The following is a 17,333-nucleotide window of genomic DNA, read 5'->3' as shown; positions in this document are numbered from 1 at the left end:
CACAGCAGTTCTTTAAAAAGTGAGTCAAGGGACGGCACCTTTAATTAAAAACAAAACCCAGGAGGGAAGATCCTCAGGGTTGTTGGCCAAAGGAGAAACAGTTACTATTGACATTCACTCTGAGCCTGGAGGGCCCAAAAAATATTCATTAAGTGGAGTTTAGGCAGGGACCTATTATTGTCCAATCTACGAGCTCCAGAGTGAAATGGGTTTAAGGCTTGGTCTTTGAGAGAGAGATCTAGACAGTAAACCCCAAGTTATCTAGGAGCTTTCAGCCATCAAAATTTATCTTCCTTTGGAATGCAGGGACAGGGGCAGAGGCAAGGAGTTGAGTTACCCAACTAGCTGGGTCCCCACTCAGGGAGTTGGGATTACTCATAGCAGCTCTAAAGGTCTTCCCTTCCCAGTTTTGTTTTGTGTTTTGTTTTGTTTTGTTTTTTAATTAAAGAGGTCATCCCTTGACTCACTTCTTAGAGGCCTATTCACTGAATAGGCCTTACCTCATTCAAACTGAGAACCTGAAAATCCTTAGACTAAAACGGCCAGGGTTTCTCACTGCATCCTGGGTCAAGTCCAGTTGTCCTGATGGATATCTGGCCACTGCACCCAGATGGCCCTGGAGGAGAGAATGAGGCTGGTGTCCTTGCGCAGCCTCCCTTACTCAAATTAATGTCAACTGCAAGTCATCATTTCCCTGATGTTATGGTCTTTTTCAAGAACTTACTATGTTCTTAAAACAAAGTAGGTTGCACAGAAGAGTAATCTAGAATATGGCTATGAAATTATGTAAATGAGACTAAAGATAATCACTATATTCATGCCCTGTAAAGGCTGACTTCTATTTCGGGATAAATATTAGCAGTTGATATTTTATTATACTAGTTAACTTAAATTATTATAGCAGTAGCATTTTTTAAATGAATAAGGTAATAATTATTATTAACCCCAACAGCAGTGTGTGTGAATGTGTTAAACTTAAAAAACGGGTGTGTGTAAAGCACTCGGTAGAGTGCCTGGCACACAGCAGGTACTTCAATGTTTATTCCATGATTGTATTCCCCTTTTATAAGAATTCTACATTATTTCTGACATAAAGATTAAGCTTTACCCAATTTGACTTTGGTGTCCCATTCCTTTTTCCTCCTCCATATATCAGAGGGTCACATACAACATACAGGAGACACACACACATACAGGATATATACACAGGGCCATACAATGTATGGGAGACATGAGGAAAAAGTGGGCATTCCTCAATGTTGGAGAAAGGGTGTTGACAGTAATGCTCCAAAGCTTGTCTGCTACAGTGATGCACTGCAGTTGATATGCCTGGTTATAAAGATTTACAAAGTATATTATCTAATTTTTATTTAAAGTTATGCTGTAGATTTTATGTTTGTTCACTCAGAACACTAAGGTTTCTGCTGATCTCCAGTCTCGAACCTCCAACTGGATGTCCAGTAGATACTGTAAACTCATTATGTCCAAAAGAGAACGGATTAGCTTTCCCCCAAACCCTTCCCACCTCTTACCTTCCCTATTACTGTAGAGGGCAACACCATCTTCCCTGTACCTCAGGCTCCAGCTTAGGAGTCACTCTCACCAGCCCCTCCCCCCTCAAAATCTAATCTGTTTGCTAAAGCCTATTAATGTCACCTTTTCAAGTTCTCTCCAATGTAGCCCCTTCTCTCCTCTGACACCACCTCCCTCCCTGGTGCAAGTCCTTCCTTACCTTGCACCTACACTACTGCTCAAACCTGCTGGTAGGCTGGCCTGCCTCCAGTCCATCCTTCATTCAGAGTCCAAAGTGACATTCCTAAAACCCTACCCAACTCAATCACATCCACAAGGCCCTCTACTGCCTCCAGGAGCAAATTCAAAATGCTCTGTTTGGCAATCAAAGCCCTTCATAACCTTGACCCCGCCTACCTTTCCACTCTCCTTACACCTTACCTTCCCTCCCCACCACATATTCTTGGATCCAGTGACACTGGACTCCTGACTGTTTCACAAATAAGGCATTCCATATCTTGGGTCCAGGTATTTTCAATGGTTGTCCCTCATCCTGGGGGTTATGTCCCTCCTCAGCTCTCACCATAGATCTCCCAGGCTTCCTTTAAATCTCAAGTAAAATCCCACCTACAGGAAGCCTTCCCCAATCCCATCTTAATTCCAGTAACTTCTTTGTGTCAATGATTTCCTATTTATCCTATATATAACCTTCTGTGTAGTGTGTGTATGTATGTATGTGTAAATGTTTGCATGTTGTCTCCCCTGTTAGACTGTAAGGTCCTTGAGAACAGGGACTGTCTTTTGCCTCTTTTTGTATCCCTAATAATAGGCACCCAATAAATGTTTATTAAGATATGTATTAGGCATTTGGAAATCCAGGTCTAGAAGAGGGGAGAGAGAGAGAGAGAGAGAGAGCGATACAGGATGATCTGGGAATCATCAGCAAAAAATAATAACTTAACCCATGAGAACTGATAAGATCACTAAATGAAACAGTACAGAGGGAGAAGACAAGGTTTGGGACAGAGCTGTAAGAATGCCCACCATTAGGAGGAATGATCTAGAAAAAGATCTAGCAAAGGAAACAAAAGGAAAGATCAGACAGGTGGGTGAAGAACCAGGACAGAGCAGAGTCAGAGAGAAATCAAAGAAAAGAGTATGAACAACAGTGTCAAAGGCTACTGAAAGGTCTAAAAGACTAAGAACTGAGAAAAGGACAGCAGATTTGACAATTAAGAGACCACTGTTAACTTTGAAAAGAACAATTAGAGGTAATATTGTGGATGGCTTTCTCAAGAAGTTTAGCCACAAAACTAAATGACAGTCAACAGGGATAAATGGATCAAGTAATCCATTTTTTGAAAATGGGGACACATGAGTATGTTTATAGGCAGTACAGAAGAAGAGACTGAAAACAAGTGAAAAAGTAAGGATAACAGAGAAATCTGGTGAAATATGAAATGGAATAAAATTCCTTGTGGGGCTTTAGAGGGGCTTTCCTTGGTAAGGAGACAAGAGTGAAAAACAAAATAGTGTTAAAAGGTGTCTGGGCGATCTGAGAGAATAGTAAAGACAGGGAAAAGGAGCTCTCAGCAAATGGTCCCAATTTTTTCAGTAAAATACGAGGCAAGACTTGACTGAAAGGGAGAAGGCAGGAGTAGCCATGGGAGGATAGAGAAGATATAAAAGGTTTGGAGGTGTGGTAAGTGGGACAGTGAGTCAATTAGGGAGGTACAAAAGGATTACCTTAATTTACTGAGAGCTCAACTGAGATATGGTTGACTGGTTGGTGATAAGGGAACAAGAACTTGAGTCCAGAAGACACTGTAGAACTGAACAAGTTTGGTCAAGATAGGCAAAGAAGGACAGTGTAGTCAGTACATAGGTGATAGCCTGGATAAGAACTAAGAGTTGAAAAGAACAGAAATCACAGCGAAGAAAAAGAACAGGGTTTGGAGATGCAATACAGGGAAAGAAGTAGAATGACAACAGATTATGATCAGTTAAAAGAAATTCAGAGTTCATGAACATGGATATGTGATGGCAAGATCAAAGCTATGTCTATCTCTGTATGTGACTAAGGCAGGGTGGAGAAGTAGGTCATGAGTAAAGTGAGGATCTGGGATGTTGCATGTTGTATGTTGAAGTCCCTTAGTATGAGTGCAGGTGTTCAGAGGAATGGCCTGGAGATCAGAAGACAACAGTTGCCAGAATTCCGAATAAGTGGTAGAGAGAGAAGAAGTGAAATTTAATGGAGTTGTGAAGTGGTCTCCAACTATTCTGGAGAAAGAGTTGGAACTTTTCTCACCCCAAAATACCATTACTAGATCTATATTCCAAAGAGATCAAAGGAAAAGGAAAAGGACCTATATATATAAAAATATTTACATTTTTGTGGTGGCAAGGAATTGGAAACTAAGGGGATGCCCATCACTTGTAGAATGGTTAAATAAGTTGTGGTCTATGATTATGATAGTACTATAAGAAATGATGATGAGATTTCAGAAAAAGCTGGGAAGACTTATATGAACTGATGCCAAGTGAAGTGAGCAAAACCAAGAGATCATTGCACTGTAACAATCATCAACTGTGAAAGACTTAGCTACTCTAACCCACTGCTTCTTAAACTCTGGAAGGAGTTGGAAGAAGGTAGAGAATTTAGAACTCAAAATTTTTTAAATGAATGTTAAAAAATTAAGGCGGGGAAGTTACGAGTAATGGAAGCAGAGGAAGAACCTGTAGCGGTAATGGGGAGCAAGGAGCAGTCCAATTCCACCACCTCAACCAGTGAGTCAGAGGTGAAGTTCAGTAAAAAGTACAATCAATGCTACAGATGAGAAGCCATCAAGACAGAATCAAGTCACAGGGAAACCAGAAAATGGGAAGAGGGGAAAAAAGAAAAGATTAAGATAAAAGCAAGTTCACTGACTACAGAACAATTCTGGGGAGGGGGTAGCTTTAAAGTAAGACATTCAAGAGGTTGGGTGGAGGTGAAAGGGAATAAGGCCATGTGCAGCAGGTAATTCATAATGGATGTGCAAAATGAAAGGGTTCAGAAGCACAGATGACCAGATCAGAATGTGCTAATTACTGAGAAGGATGAGTTCATGTAGGTTATCAACATTTCTAGAGAATTAGCTTCAGGGTGGTATCCTCTCAAAAAGAAGTGTAAGGAAGTCACTCTCTTAAGCAACTAAAGTAATTAATTCATTTTCCTGCTCTAGTCTTCAGATTTCCCTAAAGTCTTCTAACATCTGGTTCCAACCCAAACTTCCAGTCTTATTTCATACAATTTTGCTTCCACACTATTTTCCAGGAAACAGAACAATTTCCTCCTTCCTAAACCTGACAAGCTCTCTCCCACTTCTGCTTTCACAGAACATATGTCTGGGGTGTGTGACATTTCATTTCTGCATTTCAGAATCTTCCTCCAGAGTTCTGCTCAGGGATCACCTCCTCCATTTATTTTTTTTTTTGAGATTACAACCAGCTTTAATCATTCTCTCCTTTCCTAAGTCCTAGAGGATTCTAGATCTCTCTTCTTCCTTCCTCACTCCCTACTGCTGTCAAATTGTACTTCTATGTACACTGTCATACTTCCTTCTTATATTCCATTTGCCCAAGCAAAATATTAGTTCCCAGAGGTCAAGGACTAAATGATTTTTCTGTCTTTATTGTCTAATACAGTGAGGCTTTTTAATAAATACTCCCCAAATCTGTTTATTGAAATGGGATGGAGTAAAGCCACTAGGAGATGGGTGGTGGAACTTCAAAGTAAAAATATCACTGAATGGCTATGTTGTGAATGGGAATCTTTTTCAGATATGAGTTGGAATAGATGGCTGTTGTGGTAGCTTTCCAACTCTTGTCTCTATAAGGCAAAGAAGGAAAGTAGGAAGGTTGTATCTTAAAATTCCCAAAAGACTTTACTAGTAGCAGAAGTAATCTTTTCTAGGTTCACCAAATGAAGCAAATGAAAACGTCCTTTCATGTGAAGGGATAGATAAGGATTTTCTTATTTCTAATTCTAATAGAATCTTATTTGGTAAAATGCTTTCTTTTCAAACAAATGAACACTTGGTTTGGAAAACACCAGTAACTATTCTGTATCTCCCTATGCTATTATATCTTAAATTACCTTCTTCAATAAAGACAGAAACTTCTGCAATAATATTAAAGGTATCAGGCTTTTATCTCCCTAGGCTTCTTAAAATAAGGCATATAATTTTCTGCTATTTCAGGTCACAGAGCAGTAGAAGCTATTTTATATAAGGTGAATTTTTAAAATTTCTCGGTTTAGAAATCAACTATTTTGACAACAAAACCAAAATTATCACAAATTTGGTTGCTCTTAGCAGTAATAGTGAGTAACTGTGGTTACCAAAATACATCTACACAAGTAAACAAAGAGATCCATCCAAAAAATGTTCAGTTTGAAGCAGTATTTTTTAAAATTTTTTAAAACTCCTTGCTTTTATTTCTTCCTCCATATTCAGGGAATGCAAATTTATTAATGCTTAAAGAATTAAAGTGTACTTTAGATTACACCAATATTTAAATGCATTTACCATCTAATTAGCATCAAAAAATCCATCTACCAGTACAGATTGTAATTCATCACAATTTCCACCATTGTGGTTTTTTACTAGCATAGATGTCTCTTGCAACCACAGCTACTCACTATTACTGTTAAGAGCAACCAAATTTATAGCAATTTTAGGTGGCAGCATTATCATTTTAGACACCGAGTATTTTAAGTGGTATTTTTCTCAGTGTCCATGTCTTGCCATTAACCTCCACAAAACATCTACATGTCGTAATGCAGCCCAATCTCCCATTATTCCATTGTGAGCTCAGTTCATTATCCATTTGGACTCCCAAGACAGATTCATTATTACACTTAACTCCATGAGCTCCCCCAACTACATGCAATATATTCTGGGCAACAGTTTATTCATTTATCTTGTGTGCATGACTTAAGTCAATCCTTCTTGAGTTATCTTTGATTGCATGGATGAGGCTGGGTAGTAATCTGGGAGCTAATGTAATAAAAACATAATCATTCACAAACAGAACATCTGCAAAACTTTTTATGCAGCTAGGGAATCCCCACCTCTGTGGATTTTGTACAGGATAACTTCCAGGATACTAGAAAATATCTTTGATGAGAAGATTAAAAAAAAAGTTCTTTTGTTTTGATTATAATAGACGATTCACACACACACACACAAAAGCCTTCTGCCAAAGTACATTCTTCTAAATGTTGAGAAACGTTGTATTCTTTAAATGTGAAAATATAATAATACTGACCACATATTCTAAGTTGACTTCATTTATACTGTCACAGTCATGCATACTGGGGCCACTGGGTGGTACAGTGAATAAAGTGTTGGATCTGAAGTCAGGAGGACTCATCTCATCAGAGTTCAAATCTAATCTCAGACACTTAAGAAGATGGGTGACCCTGGGATGTTACTTAACCCTGTTTGCCTCATTTTCCTCATCGCTAGAATGAGCTGGAAAAGAAAATGGCAAACCACTCCACTATCTTTGCGAAGAAAACCCCAAAGAGGGTCCAGAAGAGTCACAGAAACAACTCGTGCATAGTATTCTGCTTTCTTTATCAGTACTTCTTCAAGAAAATCTTTCAACTGTGCCCTAAATTCTTCCTATTTGTTATTTCTTATGGTTACAATTAACAATACTCCACTACTGTATTGTAGGCTTCAAACCTGTCAGTGAGTTAGGGAGATGTCTACCTAAGCATGTGAAGACTTTCCCCAGTGGAAGGAGGAGATGAGAACAACTTGTTCCAACAGCCATGGAAGAAGCTGAAGCAGGTGCTGTGGAGAGCTTAGAGTTTCAAAGGTATTGAAGACTCCAAGGTCATTCACTGCATCCTGGGTCATCACCAGCCTTCTTGACTTTTGTCTTGCCACTGGACTTTCAATGACTCAGGGAGAGAGAATAAGGCTGATGACTGTGCAACTCTGCCTCACTTAAACCTAATTCATTCTAAAGTCAAAACATCAACCTACGATATCATTGATCTTCTTCAAAAACTAAAGAATGAACGACTCCACTGTATCCACATACCACAACCTGTTCAGCTACTTCCTATCCATTGGAAGCAATCTGCTTCTACCTTTTTTGTCATAAATAATGATGCTACAATTTTTTTTTAACATATGGGTCTTTTCTTGCCATCAGTTTTCTTGGAATATAATCTTATTGGTGATATATCTAGGTCAAAAGGCATAAACAATTTTTAAAACTTTTTAAATTTTAAACTTTTCTTGCACAATTCCAAAATTTTGTACAGGAAAGCTTCACCAGTGGTAAATATTACCATGTTTCAACAGCTCCTCCACCACTGAGTTTTACCTTTTCTATCACCTTTTGTTAGCATAATCGGAGTAAGAAAAAAAATCACATGGCAGTTTTAATTTGTACTTCTTGGATTATCAAGCTTTGTGAACTTTTTGTTAGGTGATTGTTAGTACTTCTTGTGACCACTTACCTATTGGAGAATGGCTCTTAATTTTATCTAATTGTATTTTCCTGTAGATTTTTAATGTCAGGCTTTTCAAAGATATCAAAGCATCTCACTGAAGTCATTTCTGTAGATGAATGTATAAAAATTTCCCTAGGTCTGTAACATATTGTAGGAAACACCTACTCTATGAAAAGCCGACCTATTGCTTTTGCATGTTTTCATCAGGTACAACTTTGATATGTACAGAATAATAACTCATTGTTTCAATACTTTACGTAAACTACTTCATTTGACTATCCTAATGATCATATGAGACAGGCTAACAATTCAACAAGTGTACTATCAGTCCCCATTTTTCAGATGCAGAAACTGAGTCCTGGAGGTTCACAGAGCCAGAAAGGATCAGAACGTAGGTCTTCCTGACTACAAATCCAGCAGTAACCTACCCAATAAACGAAAAGAACAAAGTGTCTTTAAACCAAGAGAGTAAAAGAGGTGATCTAAAGTCACCTTATTTTTTCTTCCACATTTTCCAATTCATTGGTATCTTCTCTTTGAAATATCCAGAAAACAGATCCCTGAACACTTTTAAAACTGTATGTGGCACACAGCCCAGCTCTCCTCTCACCCAACTTCAACATGGAAGGGTCACTTGCCACACTTTCACTGCTACGCATTAGGTGGTATATAAATAAAGTAATTCCACTCAATCTATGAGAAACAATTGTCACTGAAATGCCAGGTTGGTACCATTTCATTTCAACTAATTATTCCCTTTTCAGTTTCATCTAGAAAGGCTCTTGGAAAGATCTTTAGTCAAGTCTCACACCACATTCCTGAAGGATCACGTCTCTTCATCTTCTTTTCACCATCTTATAAAGTGATTTTCCTGGCAAAGATCCACCCTCCTCACCTCATAAAATCTTGAAGAGAAAAAAACTTATATCCTCAAATGATACCGTCTTTCACTGTTCTGGCTCTCCCATTTGTCACAGAGTCCTCTGTTTGCCGGCCACAACAGTTCTGAGGGTTCCTTCTCTCTCTTGTGAAGACTGTTACATACTGAGTTTAAACTCTGCTCAAAATGGTCCTAGAGTCAGCGTCTTCATTTCTGTCCACTTCTAAACAGCTTATTCAGTCAAGTCAGGCTGGAGCTCATAGAAGGCACATGCATTGACTGTCTCATCTTTAGCCTCTCTTCTAATTCTGACTCTGGGCCCCAGGGGCAACCTGACCTCATAAACAGATAACTGTAACCTATCTTAATTAGAAGGCTCCTGAGAAGGCACAGTGAATTCTATTTTTTAAACAACATTTGGACAGTTGTCATGTGAAGTGCTTCTAAAACAAAAGTATTTCTAGTTAACATACGAACACCTTTCATTTTTTATACCCTTCATTTTCCATATGGTCACCCCTCTACCACCACTCACTAGGTCCTCTGCCTCTTCATAAGCCAAACAACAAAACAAACATGCTAGACATGTCCTTTCATTCAACACAAGCACCACATGATCCATTGTAACTTCACTGACTGGATGGATAGATGTTTCCTAAGCTTTCCTTTGGAATCAAGACTGGTTACAACTAGACCAAGTTTGCCTGCCTTTCAGTATTGTTTCTATAGTCATAATCACTGTTTTTCCTCTTTTCCCGGTTCTGCAGTCTTTTTTCTTGCCTAAGTTCTTAAAAGTTATTCAGTTTCTTACTAGTAGCAAACTAGGAAAGCAAGGAATAATTTACCTATCAGATCTATGGAAGAAGGGAAGAATTTATGACCAAACAATAGAGAAGATTATGAAATGCAAAATGATTAATTTTGATTACATTAAACTGAAACTTGGCGGGGGGGGGGGGGGGGGGGGAGGCCGAGCCAAGATGGCAGAGTAAAACCAGAGAGTTAAAAAAAAAAAAAAAGAGTAAAATCCTGAGCTCCACCAAAAGCCTCCAAATAGCTGTAAAAAATGACCCTAATAAACAAATTCTAGAGCTATAGTACCCACAAAATGACAGTGAAACAACTTCCTAGCCCAAGATAGCATGCAAAGAAGACAGGAAGGGTCTTTCATACCAGAAAGGGAGCAGAGGGCCATACCTTGCAGGCACAGACCAGCCAGAGCAGGCCCCAGGGGACTGAATCATTGGCAACTGTGGCAGTTTCCAGAGTTCCCAACTCATAAATACCAAAAAAGTCAGTGGGAAAACTCTGAGGGACCTGTATGAAAGAGGAGTGTGTAGGAGTGGTCTGGTCAGGTCATAGTCACAGTGGGGGCAACAGCAGAGGCTGCTTCCGGAGCTTTGGGCCCACAGATGGTGGGAAATCAAGCCCATAATACAAAATCCCAGAAGCCTAAAACAGTACATCCGCCCCCACCCCTACCCTCACTGGAAAGTTTTACCTTGACAAAGAATTAGAAAGTCAAATGTTTGGCTGGGAAGATGAGTATACATCATAAAAAAACTCAGACTTCAGAATCTTACTTTAGTGACAAGGAATGTGACAGCATACAACCAGAGGAGGACAACAGAGTCAAAGCTCCTACATCAAAAGTCTTCAAGAGGAATATAAATTGGTCTCAGGCCATGGAAGAGCTCAAAAAGGATTTTGAAAATCAAGTAGAAGAAGTAGAGGGAAAATTGGGAAGGGAAAAGAGAGTGATGCAAGAAAATCATTAAAAAAGAGTAAACAGCTTGCTAAACGAGATCCCCCCCAAAAAAATACTGAAGAAAATAACACCTTAAAAAAATAGACTAACCCAAATGGTTAAAGAAGTCCAAAAAGCCAATGAGAAGAATGTCTTAAAAAGCAAAACTGACCAAATGGAAAAGGAGGTCCAAAAGCTCACTTAAGAAAATAATTCCTTCAAAATTGGAATGGAGCAAATGGAAGCTAATGATTTCATGAGAAATTATAAAATAAAACCAAAAGAATGAAAAAATAGAAGACAATGTGAAATATCTCACTGGAAAAATAACTGACCTGGAAAACAGATCCAGGAGATATAATTTACAAATTACTGGACTACCTAAAATCCATGACCAAAAAAAGAGCGTAGACATCATCTTTCAAGAAATTATCAAGAAAAACTGCCCTGATATTTTAGAACCAAAAGTTAAAATAGAAATTGAGGGAGTCCATCAATCACCTCTGGAAAGAGATCCTAGAAGGAAAACTCCTAGGAATATTGTAGCTAAATCCCAGAGTTCTCAGGTAAAGGAAAAAATAATGCATGCAGTCAGAAAGAAGCAACTCGAATTTTGTTGAAATACAACTAGGATAACACAAAACCTAGCAGCACATTAAGGGACAAAAGGGCTTGGAATATGATATTCCAGAGGTCAGAGGAGCTAAGATTAAAACCAAGGATCACCTACTCAGCAAAACTGAGTGTAATACTTCAGGGGAAAAAAATGGTTATTCAATGAAATAGAGGACTTTCAAGCACTATTGATGAAAAGACCAGAGCTGAACAGAAATTTGACTTTCAAATACAAAAATCAAGAGAAGAATAAAAAGGTAAACAGGAAAGAGAAAGCATAAGAGACTTATTAAAGCTGAACTGTTTACATTACTCCATGGAAAGACGATATTTGTAACTCATTAGACCTTTGTCAGTATTGTGGTATTTGGAGAATTTAGATAGATTAGACAGATAGACAGATATATAGATCAGACAGATACGAGGCACAAGGTGAGTTGAATATGAAGGGATGACATCTAAAAAGCAAAATTAAGGGGTGAGAGAGAAATATATTGGGAGGAGAAAGGGGAGGCAAGAAAAAGGTTTTACAATGGAGGAGAAGAGGGGGGAGGTGAGAAGTAATGAGTAAACCTTATTCTCATCAGATTTGGCTTAAGGAGGGTCTAATGTATACACTCACACCCTACAGAAAAGTAGGGGTGAAGGGGATAAAAGGAGGGCAGGCTGTGGGAGGAGGTAGTCAGAAGTAAACACTTTAGAAAAGGGACAAGGTCAAAGGAGAAAATAGAATAATTGAGGACTGGGATAGGATGGAAAGAAATATAGTCTTTCACAACATGACTATTATGGTGGTGTTTTGCATAACTACACATTTATAGCCTATACTGAATTGCTTGCCTTCTCAGTGGAGGTGGGTGGGGAGGGAAGAAGCGGGGAATTTGGAGTTCAAAGTTTTAAAAACAAATGTTTAAAAAATCATTTTTACATGCAACTGGGAAATAACATATACAGGCAATGGGGTATGGAAATCTATCTTGCCCTTCAAGAAAGTAAAGGGGAAGGGGATAAGAGAGAGGGCAGACTGGGGGAAGGGGTAATAAGAATGCATGCCATCTCGGGGAAAGGAAAGATGGGGAGAAAATCTGGAATTAAAAATCTTGTGGAAATGAATGTTGAAAACTAAAAATAAATTTAAATATTTTTTAAAAAATAAATAAATCGATACATTTTTGTATTAACAAAGCCAATGCAAACCAAGATTAGAAGGGAAGCAGAAAACTGGGAACCAATTTTTACAGCCAGTGTCTGAGATAAAGGCCTCATTCCTAAAATATAGAGAACTGAGTCAAATTTATAAGAATACAAGTCATTCCCTGTTTGATAGTCAAAGGATGTGAATAGAAATTTTCAGAGGAAGAAATTAAAGCTATCTATAATCATATGAAAAAATGCCCTAAATCACTACTGATTACAGAAATACAAATCAAAACAATTCTGAGGTACCACATCACACCTATCAGATTGGCTAACATTTAAATGTTAGAGATGTGGGAAAATTAGAATACTCATGCATAGTTGGTGGAGTTGTGAACTGATCCAACCATTCTGGAGAGTAATTTGAAACTATGCCCAAAGGGATATAAAAATGTGCATACCCTTTGACCCAAGTTTGTATCCCAAAGAGATCATAAAAAGGAAAAAGAACCTACATGTACAAAAGAATTTATAGCACCTCTTTTTGTGGTGGCAAAGAATTGGAAATTGAGGGGAATCAATTGGGGAATGGGTAAACAAGTTGTGGTATATGAATACTATTGTGCTATAAGAAATGATGAAGAGGAAGCCTTCAGAGAGACCTAGAAGGACTTACATGAATTGATGCTGAGTGAAATGAGCAGAACCAGAACATGATGCACGGTAACAGCCACACTGTTTCATGACTGATTCTGACAGACTTAGCTCTTCTCAGCAATGCAAAGATCTAAGACCCCAAAAAACTCATGATGGGAAATGCTATCTACATCCAAAGAAAGAGCTTGGGAGTCTGAATACAGATGGAAGCATACTACTTGATCTCCTTTTCTTTTGTTATTTTCTTTCTTCTTTCTCATGGTTCCTTTCCCATTAGTTCTAATTCTTCTTTACATCATGACACATATAAAAATGTATTTAATATGAATGTATAAGTAGAGTATGTATCAGACTGCATGTCATCTTATGGGGGGGAGAAGGGGGAGAAAATTTAAAACTCAAAATCTTATGGAAGTGAATGTTGAAAACTAAAAATAAATTAATTAAAAAATAAAAAGTTGTTCAATTTCTCCTTATATTAGTCACTTCTGACAAGCTCCAGTCTTGCCATCACCAACTATCCACAGAATATTTTAGAAACAAATCTCCCACAGGCATCTCAAACTTGACTTGTCCAAAACGGAATGCTTTGCTCATCTTAGCCTCCAAACTTTTTCCTTTTAAAGGTTCCCTACTTCAGTTCAGTACCATACATATACCCAGGTTTAGACCCTTGGAACCATCCTCCTCTCATTTACTCCCTTCCTCCATTCACATCAGTTGTTAAGACTCCATGAAATTACCTCCACTGCCCTTTCCTTCTTCAGCCATCACTCTCTATTAGAACTTCATCCAATCTTTTCTTCACTATGACAATGGCCTCCCGAAGGATCTCCCTCCATGTAACCTCCCTTCTCTCCTATACATACTCACTGAGTTCCCTACTCCATAAATTCTCCTATTTCTAGGATCAAATACAAAACGGCATTTGGCATTTAAAGTCCATCACCATTTGGTTTCAAACCAACTTTGTTATTACCATTCACATGCTAAGTCTTATAGCCTTCTCTTGCTGTCTACTCATACATGACGTCTACTTTGATCTACATACCTTCGCACGAGCTGTCTCCCATTCCCAAAACTTCCTGGTATTCCCTTCTGGCTCTAATTTCCTTCCTTTCCTGATCACCCTTAATTGCTAGTGCCTTCTCTTCCTAGTACTTAATTTGTATGTAATTGTCAGTGTACATGCTGTCTCCCTTGAAATAAGGCAACCATCATGCTTTCATTTTGTCTTTGCATCCCTGAATGTGCTTATTTAAATGCTTGCTCTTGACTATAACACAATACTCTACCTGATCCTCAAGGAGCTCACATTCTAATGGGAAAAGACAACAAATATACAAAATATGTCCATACAAGATAAACACAAGATAAATTGATTCATTTCAGAGAGATCATTAACATTAAGAAGAACTGGGAAAGTCTCTGGCACAAGATAGACTATGCTCCACAGGTAGAGTCAGTAAATACCCAGGGTCAGTGCCATGAATTATAGAAAAACTTTAATGGATATGAATTACTGGAAATTAATAACAGTCTAATATTCAACAATACAGTAAACAATCCCTTGTAATTCTTTTTGACTTACTTCAAACTTATTTGGCAAATTTTTTTTTTTAATTAAAAACTACCCAGTGAGTGCTTTGGATTTTAAAAACTACTTTCTATGCCAGAAGGAAAAAAAATTGAACAGTATAAACAAAGGCACTTTTCTTTTGTGCTCAATTAAGAACAAGACAAAAATTGGCATGAGTTTAATTCAATAATTAGTTATTGTCTACTGAGCTAAGCATTGCAAGGCATGCTTAAGATAATCTCTTCCTTCAAGAGTCCTACAATTCTAAAGCCGTAATCATCACAACAATTCGCTACTGGCTAAGAAATAGAATGTAAGATCAAGGTAACAGATTAGGCACACAATACACAGTAGTAAATGACCACAGTAATCAAGTGTATGAGAAACCTAAAGATCCACGATTTGCATGCAAGAATTCAATATTTGGCAAAAATTTCGGGAGGTGGGGGGGGGAGAAAAAAAAGTTTCTGGGAAAATTAGAAAGCAATTTGGCAGAAACCAGGTACAGACCAACATCCCACACTGTATACCAAGATAAGATCAAAATGGTTACATCATTTAGACATAAAAGATGATATAAGCAAATTAGGGGATCACAGAAAATTTTGCCTGTCAGATTTATGAATAGGGGAAGAGTTTATGACTAAATAAAAGATAGAGAGGATCACAGGCAGCCAACTGGATAATTTTAGCACATGAAAGTAAAAAAGGTTTTGCATAAACAAAATCAATGCAGCCAAAATAGAACGAAAGCAGGAAAATTAGGGGGAAAAATCTGTTTCTCTGATAAAGGCCTCATTTCTTAAATACAGAGGAAGGTGAGTCAATTTTCTAAAAATAAGAGCCATTTCCAAATTGACAAATGGTTAAAGACACAAACAGGTAGTTTTCAGGGGAAGAAACCAAAGCTATCAATAATCACATGGAAAAATGCTCTAAATCATTCATAATTAGAGAAATACAAATTATAACAACTCTGAGATACCACCTTATATCCATCACAATGTCTAAGATGACAGAGATGGAAAACGACAAATGCTAGAGAGAACGTAGAAAAAGAGGGCACTAATGTTACCACTGGTGGAATAGTGAACTGGTCCAACCATTCTGGAGAAAAATTTGGAACTATGCCCAAAGAGCTATAAAACTGTGCATATCCTTTGACCGAGCAATATCACTAGTAGTAGGTCTATATCCCAAAGAGATCAAAGAAAAAGGAAAAGGACCTACATGTACAAAAATATTTACAGCAGCTCTTTCTGTGGTGGCAAAGAATTGGAAACTGATAGGATGCTCATCAATTGGAGAATGACCGAATGAGTCGCCTGTGATTATGATGGAATAGTATTATGCTACAAGGAATGCTGAGGGAGACAGCTTCAAGAGAGCCTGAGAAGACTCATGCACTACTAAAGTGAAAGAGCAAAAGCAGCAGATCATTATACACAGTAAGGGCAATATTGTAACAATGATCAAACGTGAAAGACTTAGCTACTCTGAGCAATACAATGATCCAAGAAAATTCTGAAGGACGCATGATGAAAAATGCTACCTAAAGAATTGATGAACTTGGAATACAAATTGATGTATATGTTTTCACTTTATTTTCTTGCTTTTTTGCGCAGCACAGTTAATATGGAAATATGCTTTGCATGATTTTAGACGTATACCTGATATCATATTGCTTTCCTTCTCAATAGGTGGAGGAGTTGGAGGGAGGAAGAGAATTTATTTTTAACTGTTACAAATAATAGTTTAGAAAAATTTTTTTTAAAAAGAATGAGAATATTTCTGCTAAAAATATTCAAAGATTTCAAAAGATAGTTTCATTTTTTTCCCCCCCTATTTTTGGCCAACTTGAGAATGCAAAGATAACATAGCAACAGATAAGAGGGAAGGAAATCTTTTTCTTGAGTTTTTTTTGGGCAGAAATTTATAACATCAAAAACGAATCAGTTTATAACTGACATACATTTGTGTACATTTGTAGCCAATACATTAACTTCACTGTGAATTTCCAAGTTTGTCTGAATATTTTTTTAAGTGCTTAAACATTCTAGTGAATTTTGGGGGCACCATTCTGTAGAATTTTTAAAGGAAAAATAAAAACAAAAACACTGTGAAAGTTAAAAAAAAGGAAGCTTACAAGACATGGAGGAAAAGTAAAGACATACATAAATAACTATAGTCCAAGTCACACTACAAGTTGTGTTAATTTTAGCAAACAATAATGAAGTTTATTTATTTTTCAAGTGCAAAAAATAATAACTTAAAAACCCATACTTGACAACTGCCTTTGAAAACTTTTCTCTGCATTACTAAAGCTACCGAGCCTGGAAGACTATGTTCTCTATTATAATAAACCACAAATTCCCACATTCTCAATGGACAATAGCACTGAACTCAATTTCCATAAACCTCCACAACCCTTTCTGATTGGAAGTATATTCCTCACTGACTCCTTGAAGCCTGGTTATCTGTTGACCCAACTTATTTGTCCCCTGCTAAGAATGGGACACCAGGTGCCAGCTCTTCTCTATCAATCTCCCTTCCAACATCAACTAATTTTTCCAAACCTTTTAAGTAAACTGTCAACTAAATGTCCCATGGCAAACTCTAAACCATGAAGAGAATAAAGTATATCACACTTCAAGAAACTTCAAAAGTGCAATAAAAATGTTTTCAAGTATGG

At 37.6% G+C, this 17,333-nt stretch overlaps 1 protein-coding gene across 8 annotated transcripts in view; it reads right to left on the bottom strand.

Annotated features, from left to right (window-relative positions):
* The window catches only part of ATXN2 (ataxin 2), a 118,941-nt gene that overhangs the window by 66,605 nt on the left and 35,003 nt on the right, over window positions 1-17,333 (bottom strand). The window lies entirely within an intron of this gene.

The sequence above is a fragment of the Notamacropus eugenii genome, chromosome 4 (genome assembly GCF_028372415.1).
Source record: "Notamacropus eugenii isolate mMacEug1 chromosome 4, mMacEug1.pri_v2, whole genome shotgun sequence".
NCBI classification, from domain to species: Eukaryota; Metazoa; Chordata; class Mammalia; order Diprotodontia; family Macropodidae; genus Notamacropus; species Notamacropus eugenii.
Note: the sequence above shows the minus strand (reverse complement) of the source record. Positions and strands in the feature narration are given on the sequence as shown.